The sequence below is a fragment of the Schistocerca americana genome, unplaced genomic scaffold, assembly GCF_021461395.2.
Source record: "Schistocerca americana isolate TAMUIC-IGC-003095 unplaced genomic scaffold, iqSchAmer2.1 HiC_scaffold_62, whole genome shotgun sequence".
Taxonomy (NCBI): domain Eukaryota; kingdom Metazoa; phylum Arthropoda; class Insecta; order Orthoptera; family Acrididae; genus Schistocerca; species Schistocerca americana.
In genome coordinates this window covers 1,751,802-1,767,941 of record NW_025726368.1, presented here as the reverse complement: position 1 = coordinate 1,767,941, position 16,140 = coordinate 1,751,802, and the positions used below count along the sequence as shown (strand labels likewise).

Sequence of the window (16,140 nt, the reverse complement as noted above, 5' to 3'; positions counted from 1 at the left end):
CTCAGCAGTTCAGAGGTTCTTTTTGTAAATAGTTTCCCTCGACATCTTTTTTCTTAGGTGTGCTAGGCCAGTAAAGTATGCAGGGAAGTCCTTTTTAACTTTGGATGGTAGGAGAAGTGGTAGTGCCAGAAGTGAAGTTGTGTGGGATATTGTGGAACGTGACTGGAGAACTCACAAAAAGTGAGGTTCGAGTTTGTATCCTGACATGGCACACAGTTTTAATCTGCCAGTAAGATAGGAAAAGGTGCACACACACTACTACACAGGGAAACATTTATTGAGCAAATGAACATACGTGGCAAATAAATATACATCAATCTATACAGGTGTTGACACCTCTGCTTAGAAAAGCTCGTGTAACGGAAGTTTATACAAAGCAATCCGAGCAATAGATTTTTACTTGGGGCATACTCAATCGGATGACTTCACTGGTAAAGTTGCACACTAAGTGGTGACATACAAGGAGAAAGGTTCAAATTATTCAGGTGTTCAAGTTCCCAACGGGCATCCACCTCCAACCCGTAAACTCAGAAAAGCAACAAAGCGCGACGTTGCGACCACTGGCTGAGGGACCTCCCGGCGGCGTCCTGTACGTAGGCCAGCGACAGAGTGTCCAGTCGCGGCAGTGACGACACCGTTCCGGAGAGTACGTCCACATCGTCCCCGCACCTTCTCGGACCAACGTCTCGAGCCGCGTCAGATTGCACGGGCTCGACAGTTCCGACGTGTCGGGCCAGGTAGAGTTCTTGAGGCAGAGGCGGCGCAGTCTGCGACAGTAGCGGAGGAAGCCCAGTTGGACCAGCTCCGTGTTGCAGAGGTTCAGTTCCTCGAGCAGCCGCAGGAACGGGAGCACCTCGGAGAGTTCGTCACCGGTCAGGGCGTTGTTGACGAGGCAGAGCGAGCGGAGTCCGGTGTGCAGGTGCTTCAGACCAGTCAGCACCACGTCCTCGGCCTCAACGTGGAGCTCCCGCAGCTGGCTGCAGAACCGCAAGAAGGACAGGTCCGAGAGCATTCCGCAACGGTCCAACTGCAGCTTCTCGAGAGACCTCAGACCTGCCGCGGCCACCTCCATATCCGCTCCCCCCACACGGCAGTCTCACAGCCGCAACATCTGCAGTTTCCCTAGGTGGCGGAGCTCCGCGTACGCAGCCGACGGCAAGTCGTCGCAACTTTCCAGTTCCAGTTCCTCCAGTTTATCCGAGCAGTGCCGTAGGAATGTCAGGTCGTTCAGACTGCGGCAGTGGATTCTCAGAATCTCCAGCCGGCCGAGCCCTTCCAGAGAGTCCAAGTAGTTCGCCGACAGGGACTCTACGTCGAGGCTCAGCTCCGTGAGAAACGGGCACAGCTCCAGGGCAGAGATGATGGCACATTCCGCCCTAGTGCCCGGCTTGAAGAGTGTCAGTGTCGGGTTCCCTCTGACGATCTTCAGCGTCCAGAGCGCTGTAAAACAGATAGGCGAACGAGAAGAGAAGACGATATCTGCAATGCTGAGATCAGTTGTCACGTGGGTAGACCCTAGTCTCTGACAGTCCTGCACAGCTCGTATGTCAGACATGTTGGTCACTGACAGAAACAACTGCGGGTAGTAAATTTTCACCTCAAACATTTTGGCCACCTTGATTTCGATTTCCTGCAACAGTGGTACGATGGACAATACGGCGCACGTCTCGGCAGATTCTCTCGGACTTCTATTGCTGACGTACCTTTTTCCCTTTCCATAGGTGGGTGAACCCTGTCACAATTTTGTACCACTGCTTGCACACAGTAGCACATCGGACCAACTCTGGGATGGGCAGATAGGCAAAGACGCAAAACAGTACGTCGTCTGGCGGGTTGCAGGCGAGTGTTGGCGATTCCATTTCTGTGGACAGAAAGTTAACAGTTATTCCACAGAATAAGTATCGCTAAAGATTTTGTGCGTGTCACTTTTATTTAAGGTATGTAAGAGAATGTCAGGCAGGGCAATTTCATGTCAAATTATACAAGCCACAATAACTCAATCGTGAATTTCTGTGGAAAAAATGTACGTCAGACCTCTGTATCACCTGTGTTAATAAATAAAATATTTTCATTTTAAACTCATAAAAACTGCAACATATTCTTTGCTTAATGTCTTAGTAGTTACTGCAATCAAAGTGGGCAATATTTTTTTCTGTGTAAAGTGTCAGAAATTTTTCAACATTCTGCATATTTCACATCATTGAATTTCTAATGTAGAACATGCATATTGACAGTACTGTTTCCATCTTTCTTCCACTTATAACAAACGAATGAGAACTTGCACATGAATTGTTCTGCACAGAGTTTTGTTTTTTTGTTTGAACTTTTTGTCAGATACGATGACAGAGAGGGAATACAGGAATGAAAGAATGATGTGTGCGGAAGATGAAGAAAGACAAGAAGATAGTGTTTGAGAGTGTGAAAACGCTTCCCAATTGTTGGAAATCTGTCAGCGGTGTTGCAGAAATACCTCGGTCCTGAACTAACTGTGTTACCATCACATCCGTTGTGCAGGAATGGTTATACTCACTACAACAAGAAATTTCACTGAACTTCTTGTTGTAGGCTACCTGAATAATCATCATCCCTGGAATGTGATCTGAGGAAGACAATGCAGATGTTTATATTCCTGAGTGTGAAGTAGTTGATGTGTTGAATGTTAGCATATCTTATTTAGCCTCTAATAGGTCCCCTTTTAAATGGCGAGGTAAGATAAGAAGCACAAGAACACAACAGTATGTAGAAAGAAAAGTGGAAGAAGTTGCACAAAGTTTTACAGAACCAACATCTACAATATTTACTGAAGTTTATAATGAGGAGGCACTTGATGCAGAACCTAAATATAGTGACAAATGCACTCAGTGCAATATGTGGTTTCAAAACCTAAATGCTACTATTTTATTACAATGAAATGAACACCCTCAGCTGCTTACAGGCGTTGACATATGTCAACTGGCACAGATGAAACTGTGTGCCCCGACCGGGACTCGAACCCAGGATCTCCTGCTTACATGGCAGACGCTCTATCCATCTGAGCCACCGAGGACACAGAGGATAGCGCGACTGCAGGGTTTTATCTCTGGCACTCCTCCCACGAAACCCACATTCTCAACGTATTGTCCCACACTACATTCGTAGTGCAACCGCCCATTATATTCATTACTTGCGGCACGTTGCCAATTCCCGTAAGAGTTCGGGCACTGTCTGTGCATTCAATGTTAACAAATTTCTCTTCTTCAGAGATGCATTCCTTGCCATTGCCAGTCTACATTTTATATCCTCTCTACTTCGACCATCATCAGTTTTTTTCTCCCCAAATAACAAAACACCTTTACTACCTTAAGTGTCTCATTTCCTAATCTAATTCCCTCAGCATCACCTGACTTAATTCGACTACATTCCATTATCCTCATTTTGCTTTTGTTGATGTTCATCTTATACCCTCCTTTCAAGACACTGTCCATTCCGTTCAACTGTTCTTCCAAGTCCTTTGCTGTTTCTGACAGAATTATACTGTCATTGGCGAACCTCAAAGTTTGTATTTCTTCTCCATGGATTTTAATACCTACTCCAAATTTTTCTTTTGTTTCCTTCACTGCTTGCTCAATGTACAGATTGAATAACATCGGGGAGAGGCTACAACCCTGTCTCACTCCCTTCCCAACCACTGCTTCCCTTTCGTGCCCCTCTACTCCTATATCTGCCATCTGGTTTCTGTACAAATTGTAAATAGCCTTTCGCGCCCTGTATTTTCCCCCTGCCACCATCAGAATTTCAAAGAGAGTATTCCAGTCAACATTGTCAAAAGCTTTCTCTAAGTCTACAAATGCTAGAAACGTAGGTTTGCCTTTCCTTAATCTAGCTTCTAAGATGAGTCATAGAGTCAGTTTTGCCTCACGTGTTCCAACATTTCTACGGAATCCAATCAGATCTTCCGAGGCCGGCTTAACTACTAGTTTTTCCATTCTTCTGTAAAGAACTCGCGTTAGTATTTTGCAGCTGTGGCTTATTAAACTGATAGTTTGGTAATTTTCACATCTGTCAACACCTGCTTTCTTTGGGATTGGAATTATTATATTGTTCTTGAAGTCTGAGGGTATTTCACCTGTCTCATACATTGCTCACCAGATGGTAGAGTTTTGTCAGGACTGGCTCTCCCAAGGCCGTCAGTAGTTCCAATGGAATGATGTCTACTCCGGGGGCCTTGTTTCGACTCAAGTCTTTCAGTGCTCTGTCAAACTCTTCACGCAGTATCATATCTCCCATTTCATCTTCATCTACATCCTCTTCCATTTCCATAATATTGTCCTCAAGTACATCGCCCCTGTATAGACCCTCTATATACTCCTTCCACCTTTCTGCTTGCCCTTCTTTGCTTAGAACTGGGTTTCCATCTGAGCTCTTGATATTCATACAAGTGGTTCTCTTTTCTCCAAAGGTCTCTTTAATTTTCCTGTAGGTAGTATCTATCTTACCCCTATTGAGAGAAGCCTCTACATCCTTACATTTGTCCTCTAGCCATCACTGCTTAGCCATTTTGCACTTCCTGTTGATCTCATTTTTGAGGCATTTGTATTCCTTTTTGCCTGCTTCATTTAATGCATTTTTTTATTTTCTCCTTTCATCAATTAAATTCAATATTTCTTCTGTTACCCAAGGATTTGTACAAGCCCTCGATTTTTTACCTACTTGATCCTCTGCTGCCTTCACTATTCCATCCCTCAAAACTACCCATTCTTCTTCTACTGTATTTCTTTCCCACATTCCTGTCAATTGTTCCCTTATGCTCTCCATGAAACTGTGGTTTAGTCAGTTTATCCAGGTCACATCTCCTTAAATTGACACCGTTTTGCAGTTTCTTCAGTTTTAATCTACAGTTCATAAACAATAGATTGTGGTCAGAGTCCATATCTGCCCCTGGAAATGTCTTACAAGTTAAAACCTGTTTCCTAAATCTCTCTCTTACCATTATATAGTCTATCTGATACCTTCTAGTATCCCCAGGATTCTTCCATGTATACAACCTTCTTTTATGATTCTTGAACCAAGTGTTAGCTATGATTGAGTTATACTCTGTGCAAAATTCTACCAGCCAGCTTCCTTTCATTTCTAACCTCCAGTCCATATTCACCTACTATGTTACCTTCTCTCCCTTTTGCTACACTCGAATTCCAGTCATCCATGACTATTAAATTTTCGTCTCCCTTCACTACCTGAGTAATTTCTTTTATCTCATCACACATTTCATCAATTTCTTCATCATCTGCAGAGCTAGTTGGCATATAAACTTGTACTACTGTAGTAGGTGTCGGCTTCGTGTCTATCTCAGCCACAATAATGCGTTCACTATGCCGTGCTGTGCGGGTACTGCGAACAGCTGAGAGCAAGGGAAAACTACAGCCGTAATTTTTCCTGAGGGCATGCAGCTTTACTGTATGATTAAATGATGATGGTGTCCTCTTGGGTCAAATATTCCGGAGGTAAAATAGCCCCCATTTGGATCTCCGGCAGGGACTACTCAGGAGGATGTCGTTATCAGGAGAAAGAAAACTGGCGTTCTACGGATCGGAGCGTGGAATGTCAGATCCCTTAATGGAGCAGGTAGGTTAGAAAATTTAAAAAGGGAAGTGGATAGGTTAAATTTAGATATAGTGGGAATTAGTGAAGTTCGGTGACAGGTGGAACAAGACTTCTGGTCAGGTGAATACAGGGTTGTAAATATAAAATCAAATAGGGGTAATGCAGGAGTAGGTTTAATAATGAATAAAAAAATAGGAGTGCGGGTAAGCTACTACACACAGCATAGTGAACGTATTATAGTGGCCAAGATAGACACAAAGCCCATGCCTACTACAGTAGTATAAGTTTATATGCCAACTAGCTCTGCAGATGCCAAAGAAATTGAAGAAATATACGATGAGATAAAAGAAATTATTCAGGTAGTGAAGGAAGACGAAAATTTAATAGTCATGGGTGTCTGGAATTCGACAGTAGGAAAAGGGAGAGAAGGAAACATAGTAGGTGAATATGGATTGGGGCAAAGAAATGAAAGAGGAAGCCGTCTGGTAGAATTTTGCACAGAGCATAACTTAATCATAGCTAACACTTGGTTCAAGAATCATAAAAGAAGGTTGTATACATGGAAGAATCCTGGAGATCCTAAAAGGTATCATATAGATTATATAATGGTAAGACAGAGATTTAGGAACCAGGTTTTAAATTGTAAGACATTTCCAGGGGCAGATGTGGTCTCTCACCACATTCTATTGGTTATGAACTGTAGATTAAAACTGAAGAAATTGCAAAAAGGTGGGAATTTAAGGCGATGGGACCTGGATAAACTGACTAAACCAGAGGTTGTACAGAGTTTCAGGGACAGCATAAGGGAACAATTGACAGGAATGGGGGAAAGAAATTCAGTAGAAGACGAATGGGTAGCTCTGAGGGATGAAGTAGTGAAGGCAGCAGAGGGTCAAGTAGGTAAAAAGACGAGGGCTAGTAGAAATCCTTGGGTAACAGAAGAAATATTGAATTTAATTGATGAAAAGAGAAAATATAAAAATGCAGTAAATGAAGCAGGCAAAAACGAATACAAACGTCTCAATAATGAGATCGACAGGAAGTGCGAAATGGCTAAGCAAATGTAAGGATGTAGAGGCTTACCTCACTAGGGGTAAGATAGATACTGCCTACAGGAAAGTTAAAGAGACCTTTGGAGAAAAGAGAACCACTTGTATGAATACCAGTTCTAAGCAAAGAGGGGAAAGCAGAAAGGTGGAAGGAGTATATAGAGGGTCTACACAAGGACGATGTACTTGAGGACAATATTATGGAAATGGAACAGGATGTAGATGAAGATGAAATGCGAGATACGATACTGCGTGAAGAGTTTGACAGAGCCCTGAAAGACCTGAGTCGAAACAAGGCCCCGGTAGTAGACAACATTCCATTAGAACTACTGACGGCCATGAGAGAGTGTAATGGTACTTTGACTTCCGCAAAGTTATAATTTACGATCGCGCACGCAGAAGAGCGCTGCGCCAGCGACCAATTTTATAAATAATTTTTTTTTTTTTTTTTTTACTTTTGCATAGTTTTTTTGTTTTTAAGAACTAATGGAGGTCTCTCTCTCTTGTCTTGATATGAAAGACGTGTATTTTTCTGTGATGTGTTGAATGTGCTTTTGGTGAAAATTAAAATTACATAGCAAAGCGATGTTGTTTCAATAGCTAATGAGGAGAAGATAATAAAAGGTAACACTACAATTGGCGTCCTGGTGACAGGACTTGCAATCTTCGGATTTGATACAAGTGCAGTTTGGACTGATACGAGTGCAGTTATTATAAATTTTGGACATTTTATCCAATTTTAACCACTTAATAGCATCAGAAAATGAATTTGGACTAAGTCTCATTCATTTCAATTGTAATGTTACGTGCATGAAATTTACAACAATATTGTTTTCCCTGTTATTAATGTGTGTTAATTTTCATTTTCATGCTGAGAAAATTAATTTGGTAAAAAAAAAAAAAAAAAAAAAAAAGGGAAGGATAACGTTCCATAAAATAATTTGCACGGACGCGAAAGAAAAATTTTGGATTGAAAACTGTATAGTTGACGCTACATTTGCAACATAAGGCTGAAAAAAATTGGTGAGTACAGAAATTTACATTTTTTTCCAGTTTCAAACAGCCATCTGTACTTCCTTTATTCCGATCCATTTATTTCGAAATTATTTTTTCAAATTGTAGTTAAAATTGATTTACTACTATTATTGGAAATGGTAAGTGAAAAGCATATTCACAGTCATTTATTTGTGAGAGGGAAATTTCAGTACCAGTTTAATAATTCAATTTCTAATTAGAAATCATATAGAAATATCCATTTCCATAAGAGAAATTTCAGATTTCAACATATATTTAAATTTTTTTTTTTTTTTACCATTGGAAAATTTTATTTGCAATTAATTATGAAAATCGCAAGATGGACGCTAGACGCGTAGAAATTGTTTCCGCGGACGAGCTTAGTGAAAGTGACACATTGCAAAACATGTCCGACAGTCAAATGAATATTGAACTTAATAGGGAGGATGTGCAAGACATAATTTTACCGGATCGATTAAGACAACAACCCCTATATTTAAACAGATATACAGGCAAATGGAGAGTGAGTACTACGCGACAAAACGTGACATTGACAACGTCAACTTCAGAACCAGACATCAATCAGACACGAAAAAATGACGAAACTAAGACACAGGACTCTGACATGCTCAGCCAGATTCTGAAGTTACTTGGTGACCAAAACAGAAAATTTGACAAAAGATTTGACGCTTTAGACGAGAAAAATGAAAATTTAAAACGTGACATTGGGAAATTTGACACTAAATTCGATGAACTGACACGGGACATAAAACAAAATTTTGAAAAACAATCAAGACAAATTGCCGACTTGACAGAAACCACCAGTAGTCTTGGAAGGAAATTTACTGACTTATCAGACAAGGTTACGAGACAAGAAAAGGTATTTGTGGAATTCAGTGAAGAGACAAAAACTGACTTACAACGATGTAATGACAAATTGTTAACAGTAGTTTTTGAACAACAGAAAACCAGTACCCAAGTTAACGAATTACGACAGTCACACAATTCCGTAAAAACAAACCAAGAACACTTAGACCTGACGATTACAGACCTTTCAGACAGATTAAATGATGTAACATTGGAGCAGAAATCCTTACAGGAAAAGTTAGAAAAGCTTGAAGACAGAGCAGATGTAGCATCTTTAAAGAATGACACAACTCTAGCAGAAAAACTTGTACATGAATGCAAATTATGTGATGATTATTTAGATGAGAAGTTTGAGACAATGACAGATCATTTTTGATAAGACAAAGGAACAAGTAAAGGGAGAAACAGATAATATTCAGAAAGAGGTACGTAAACTTAAAGAGAATGTAATACCAAGTTCGTCAGTGATACCAAAACCCATAACAGACAACCAAAACATAAATGAGAATCATAATAATGCTAGACCCAGTACACAGTCGAAAATAGAATTACCAATGAGTGACACAAATCCCAATGAACCATTTTCAATGCTACCACGAGATCAAAATTACTATCAGACATCACCACATACTATGCACAGTTTGACACAAAATACAGGACCCATAATACCATCGGGAGTAGCTGATGAAACATTAGTACGACATGGATACTTTCAGACATTTTCATGTGATGAGAAAGACAAAGTGCATCCGATTGTTTTCATCCGCTCTTTTGATGGTATTTTCCCGAGACATTGGTTAGGAGCCGATAAAATTCGATATGTTACAAATTTGTTACGTGGAAGAGCAGCTAAGTGGGGAGCAGCAATTAAAAGACGATGTTTAACATTTGAACAGTTTGAACAAGCATTTCTTGAGGAATTCTGGTCGATCACAGAACAGCAAAGTTTAAAACGAGAAGTATACAATCCAGAAATTTACAACCCGAAGAAAGAGACTTTACGACAATACTTTGAACGCTACCTAGACAAAACATTATATTGGACAAAACCAGCAGATTTACCAGATGTAATTAGAACACTTAAAAGCCACTTACCATTTCCTTACCATGATAAATTAATAGGAGTGTCCGAGGACAACATAAAGAATTTTTTCAGTTATGTTGATGAGATAGATGTTGTTTACAGAGATGAGATCAGGAATTTCAATCAATTGTATCCAATCCATCCAAGCAATTCGCACACGCACAACAGAAATGACAGAGGCTATTGGAATCCGCCTCCGACACCACAACAAAACACTCAAAGAAACAATTCACACTACAGTGGGACAAATCCATTCAATATTAGGAGAAACAACTCGCAACATTGGCAAGGAAACAGTAATTATTACTATAATGGTTATCCGAACAGTAATTACAATCAGAACAATAACAGTTATATTCAAAATAACAACAACAGAAGAAGGAACCGAAATTATAGAGATCAAAGAGGAGAGGATAACACGTACCATCCAGGATATTTTCAGAGAAACAACATCCAACAACATCCAAACATGTATTGCAGGAATAACAGTAATGACAATACCAGTTACAGTCATGGGCGAAATAATGTATGGGGAAATCACAATGGACAACCGCCACGACACACGCAATACAGCAACCCTCAATTTGTACCTAACGGAACACCCGATGCGACGCGGGGTAATGTCAACAACCAAACAGCTGATACTTGGGTGACGCGCGACAGAAATGTAAATATTATTGAGTTGGGCAATGAACCCAACCCACAGCAACAACCGAATTTGCCAGAAAACGAACGACGACCGAGCTAAGCGCTCGAGTTACGGTCAATAGGGAGCAGAGCGCAACGGAACCAACGATTTGTTTTCTCCGATATGATGACAGTAAGAAAATAGAAAAGGAATTATATCAGGATGTAGATTTTAATAGTACCAGTAAAACAAAGAAGATTATTCAGGCTATAACACGAGTTATCATTGGTAGTTATGAAGTGGAAGTAATGTTAGATACAGGAGCAGCAGCAAGTGTCATTTCAATGTCCTTATATAATGAACTCAAACAAATAATGAACATACAAACATTGCCAGTCCAGAATTGTCACATTATAAGTGCCACCGGTAACAAATCAAAGAATGTGAAATTTCAAGTGCTAATTAACTTCACATTTTCAAATATACCACTCAATTACAGTTTTCTGGTAGTAGACAAATTAGTTATGCATTGCATATTAGGAATTGACTTTTTGAATGAATATCAAGCAATCATAGATTTAGGAAAAGGGAAATGTCATTTAACCGTAAACCAACAACAACTGACAATAGAGTTAACACAGGGTAAAAACTTAAACAGTAAACAAGGTAAATTTGAACAGTTACATTTTGTGTCTCCACCAGCAATAAACATATGTGATTTAACTTTTAATGAAGCTGTATCTCAGGGAATTAAACCTAATGATTTATATGAGAAATGCACAGAATCTGAATATCTGACGAAGGAACAACAACTTGAATTACTTGAAGTTTTGCAGCAATTTGCTGAGGAATTTGTGGAAAAACCTGGAATTATTAGAGGCTATACTTATGAGATGGATGTTAAACCACACAAAACATACTGTAGAACATATTATAATATTCCTTGGTCAAAGAAACCCGCAGTTTTGAAAGAGATTGAAAAAATGCAAGCTTGGTGTATCATTGAAAGGTCACAGTCTGATACTAGCAGTTAATAAAGAGGATGGTAGTGTAAGGTTAGTGCTGGACGCACGAGAAATTAACAAAGTTATAATTCCAATCAAGACACGACCTATTAATTTGGAAGAACAACTTCTAAAATTTCATAATGTACAGTATTTAACCAATATCGACCTCCGCTCATCATTTTGCCAGGTGAACCTCCATAAAAACAGTCGTAAATACACTGCATTTCTATGTGAGGGACATAGTTATCAATTTTGTGATCTACCCTTTGGTCTACGAGTGAGTGCTGGAGTATTTATTGAAGCCTTAGATGCTGTTCTTGGACCACAATTGTTCTCGCAAATCACAGTTTATGTTGACGACATTGTCATTGCAACCACTACTTGGGAAGAACATGTAAATCTTTTGAAGCAACTTCTGACTAAATTTTCTGACGCAGGTCTCACTATCAATTTATCAAAGACGAAATTAGGGAGGAGAGAAATCAAATTCCTTGGTCACATCATATCAACTGAAGGCATTTATCCAGACTCAAGAAAAATTAATGCAATAAAGAATTTTCCATCCCCACAGAATCGTAAACAACTCAAAGCCTTTCTTGGTCTATCTTCATTCTTCAGGAAATTTGTACCCTACCACCTTCTTAACAGTCCACATCTTCTATCTTTACTCAAAAGAAATAATATTTGGAAATGGACAGAGTTCTGTCAGACAGATTTTGAAGCGATTAAGAATGCTTTAGTTAATGCACCGTTGTTATGTCATCCTGACATGACGTCAGACTTTTGCCTAGTAACAGATGCAAGTTCCTATGGGCTCGGAGCATTTTTATTCCAAATTCATGTAGAAAATAAACAAATAGTCATCAAACCTATAAATTTTGCTAGCCGCACGCTCACTGAATGCGAAAAGTCATATTCAGTGACCGAGCGCGAAACACTTGCCATAGTATGAGCATTTCGCAAGTTTCGCTACTTTCTATGGGGAAAACGTACTAAGCTTTATACTGATCATCAAGCTCTTTCTTTCCTGCTATCATGCAAGTTATTACATTCACGTCTTGCACGCTGGTGTGCATCACTACATGAATATGATTTTGATATTATATACATAAAAGGAGAATCCAACATTATAGCCGATGCTCTATCTCGTTTGCCACAAGGCCTACAAGAATTTTCAGATGTGACAGAACAAACATCAGATTTCAAAATTTTACTCATGTATGACGGTACATTTGCACCTTACTACAAAAACATGTGCAGGAAGTTAGCCATATTGCAGGACAATGATCCCAGGTGGATCCAGATAAAGAATAAATTACGTGCAGGAACAGACCCACATCTTGAAAAATATTACACGTTACACAAAGAAGTATTATTCCACCCACGAAACCCTGAATCACAGCATTGGTGTGTTTGCTTACCTGAAGCTCATGTTGATGATTTTATTTTATTTACACACAGAACTTGGGGACACTATGGTGTAACCAAATGTACAGATAAGATTATACAATATTGCTATTTTCCAAATTTAAGGCGAAGAGTATTGAGTAATATTAGGAAATACATCATATGTCAGAAAGCCAAATATTCTAATCGCACAAGCATGAATGAATTGCACCCAATCACACCTAAGAGGCCATTACAGCTAATTTCTTTAGATATTGCAGGACCCTATCCACAAGCACGTGGAGGAATGAAATACATCCTTGCTGTGTTAGATGTTTTCACAAAGTATTTAAAATTATATGCTTTACGTTCAGTTTCTACCACTGCTATTACCAGACGTCTATTAACAGATTATTTTGTAAGAATAGGAAAACCTGAAGTTATGATCACGGATAATGCAGCATATTTTACCAGTTTAAAATGGAAGACATTTATTGAAGAACAGAATGTTAAACATATTTTAATTTCAAGATTTCACGCAGCAGGAAACCCAGTAGAAAGAACATTTCGAGAATTTGGACAGTTTATGAGAACACACACACCAGTGAAGCACACAAAATGGGTAGAATACCTAGCACCATTTGAACAAATAGTGAACAATTTAACTCACAGTTCTACTGGATACACACCAACTGAATTAATTATGGATAAAACAGAAAGAAATGAATGGACAGACCCTCTACCTAAATTTACAGCAACAACAAATCATGTTAGTTTAGAAGAAAAGGTAAGACAAGCTTACACAACATTATGTGACAAAGAAAGCAGAAATATGACAGAGGTGTCAGGAAAGCCCAAACATTTCAAGTTGATGAGTTAGTTTTACTAAGAACACATCCTAAACCCAAAAAAACTGAAACATTTAAACAGGAAATGGCAGATCTTATACTCTGGACCATACCGAATTGCAAATATTCCACACCCTGGCTGTTATTCATTAGAATATCCATTAACACATAAACCCAGAGGTCTACATCCACACAGACATTTGAAAAAATACATACAGTAAAATGTTAGCTACTGAGGAGAAGATAACTAATATGATACACAGTTATGATGAGCCTACATTTAAGTTATACAGATACTTACAATCTAATGAATGCAGGAAGTCTAGAAAGCAATGTGAACCATCCAATAGCTAATAAGATATTTGGTTATAAGAGGAGTTGCTACTGAGGCATATACACATTAGAGGAGGCATATACACATTAGAGGAGGCAGAGAACTAAACAGAATTATTTTCTTTAGGAGGCATGTGATAATAGTAATGTTGATATGAGTGATGTGAGTGACTGAATGAGATGAGTGAATGTAATTTTAGTTTAATAAGAGGACAAATAGTAATATGGAGAGAGGTAAATGGTATATAAGATGAGAAAATGGTATTATTATTATTATTATTATTATTATTATTATTATTGTTGTTGAAGTAAAAAGTAAGTGGTGATGAATAAGAGGAAAATATATATATAATGCTGAGGAATAAGTAGGCTATATGTTATTTTGTGAAGAATGAATAATGGATAGGTGAAAATGTTATGAGTAACTGTGAATATGTTGAGAGGAGAGAAACTAGATTTGAATGCTATATCACATGTACTCATGGAATACAGAATGAAAGTAGTGGAAAGAATATTATTTATTGAAAGATTGGTATGCCTGAGATAATAACTTATGTGGTGTCTTATATATTCTTATAACTAAAGGTGAAAGTATAGATTTATGTGGAAAGAATTATTTACAGCAGCCACTGTTGGAAATATACCAGAAGATTTAAATCTATAACACTTTAACACTAATCTAATGGGAACTTGTAATGAAATTTTTGGAGTTATGTAGGCTTGACACTTCAGATTGGAAGAATTATTTAAGAGAACATATTTAGCAGTCATCTAATGACATAATTAAAGCTCATCTACTGTACTGAACTAATGCACCATTAAATAGAAAGGAGAATAAGGAGAAAACAAAACGTCAGTCCTCTGTTGCGGTTCATACTCTCATCCCTTCCTTAGAAAAATTTATACATGTTGATGAAATATTTGACATTATATAATTCATGATTATCTGACAGTATGGAGAGACATACACACATATTTATTTATGAATAGAATTTTACAGGTACCACAAGGTAAATACAGAATGGATATACAGCATGGAACGCAGCAGCAATTATCTAAGAAGATTTATTTATTTATTAAGTAAAACATTTATTTATATTGCTTGATACTCATGAAAGGAAGGAGATGAACTATACAAACTTTATAGGAACATGATTGTCTTGAACTATATATATATATATATATATATATATATATATATATATATATACACACACACACACACACACACACACACACACACACACACTTACCACACTGATGTACATACTTGTAGGATCCTAAGATATTTAGAGGGGCACCACTCTTAGAAACGGTAATAGAGGGGTACCACTCTTAGAAACAGCAATAGTGGGGACACCACACTTAGAAACGGTATTAGGTATAGGAACTTTTACGTTATATTAAGTTAACATGAATTTTATTTATCATATTTTATTTTGTGTAGTCCACTGTAGGGTATGACTTTACTAGTATTTATAAAGTAGTTAGCAACGATCCCATGAACCTATCCTCCTACAGAGGGCTGTCTTGAAGCTTGAAATATGTGTAAATTTTATTCCAGGGTGCGAGATGAATTTTAAGTTGAATATTCTAGCGAGTTGCCACAATTATCTTCAAATGTTGCAAGTGTAACGGGGAAATAAAAAACTAACAAATAAAATGTATATTTCAATCTGAATGTAATGTAATTCACATGGCAGCACAATGATATTGAATGTAACGTAAAAAATTTACTATATTTTTCATTTAATTCTGTATATGTAGTATATGACAACAATGTAACTATCTCATGTAATGATTAATTGTAAATATTTGTATATGTACTTACTATATCAAGAAATGTATTTTAAGGAGATGTTAACGAGCTGCAAAGGACTTGTGCATGTAGCACATGATTCATATAAATGGAACTGAAAATGCAAAGAAGAAACCAACGTGATGGAACACTGGTCAAGCAATATTTACGTAGTGTCAATATGCTTTGAAGTGTATGGTGTTGTGGAAGCCGGCAGGTCTTCAGGTTGGTGTAAAAGACAAGCTCATCGCCTGTCGTAGGCAGTGAGGTGTTTCCTGTACCCTCATTGACCATTTATACCCCGGTAGACGCCACCAAAATTTGACTGCTGGAGATCACAATTTCGTGTTGACACATTGAACAAACTTTGGATTTTCTTCAAGTCACACGCACGAGATCCAGGCAGTACACACACACTCAGAATCCGATACTACGTTTAAAGACATTGGAGCAATATAATAGAAGCATTTACTGTTCGAATTAATTCCATTGTAAACACGAATCATGTGAATTGTGAACTGAATTCAAACGCTGTGCTAAGCAACG

General features: G+C 38.3%; 1 non-coding gene across 1 annotated transcript; it reads right to left on the bottom strand.

The window, feature by feature from the left end:
• Positions 1–2,972: 2,972 nt before the first annotated feature.
• On the bottom strand, positions 2,973–3,046 carry Trnat-ugu. The gene has a single exon. It is a non-coding gene; the product is annotated as a tRNA-Thr (tRNA).
• Between the last annotated feature and the right edge of the window lie 13,094 nt (positions 3,047–16,140).